Consider the following 818-nt stretch of genomic DNA (forward strand, 5'->3'; position numbering starts at 1 on the left):
AGACACTTATCAATGTATCCACTTAGGTAAAAGGTTAACATACAAGTGTTAGTAGGTGGATGTTAAAAAGGACAAAAAAGTTCTCATTTTAACCCTGTACATACTGCCAAAGTCCAACCAATATTCATTTATCTTAATTCCTTTGGTCGCTGGTTAATTATAGGGCATGAGAAGTTACAATGAACCCCTCGACAGTCATCATTATGCTGGTGCACAAGCATATATGACATTTCAGTGCTTCTCTTCACTCTTTTAACCGCAACCGTCAGAGTTTGAAGGGAGGGAAAACATTACATTTTTATTTTTATATTACATAGGGAAATATAATTAAAGGTCAACAGATTAAATATAACGTGGGTTTAAAAAAAAACCACAGGGTAGGTTAAAACAAAAAACTACGTTAGGTTACGTTGTATGCTTAAAGTCATAGCTAGCATTCAAAGGCTTATTGGGGCAACTTGAAACCTTGTCAAAAAAATGTAAAAAGTCAATTAAATCTATTTTAGTAATAAAGAAAAAATCTGCATATAACCCTTGTTTCCATTACAATCACATATATATGTTAGCCTCTATATTACATGCTAGGATACATATTCTGGCATCAGCTCTGGTCCCCAAGAGCTTCATACAGGCCTAAATAATTGGGTGGACACAATTACTGTACCTAAGGATCTAAATTATACTTTCTTAACTATATTATCTTAATTACAACAAACCTAAAAGTTTTTTTTATACATGACAGAAAGTTCAGGCTGACTTATTCCTCCCCCAAAAAAGTATATAGATTTTGTATTTATTCCATTTATAAAATGGGTATT

The sequence above is a fragment of the Nanorana parkeri genome, unplaced genomic scaffold, assembly GCF_000935625.1.
Source record: "Nanorana parkeri isolate BGI_ZX_2015 unplaced genomic scaffold, ASM93562v1 scaffold10, whole genome shotgun sequence".
NCBI lineage: Eukaryota > Metazoa > Chordata > Amphibia > Anura > Dicroglossidae > Nanorana > Nanorana parkeri.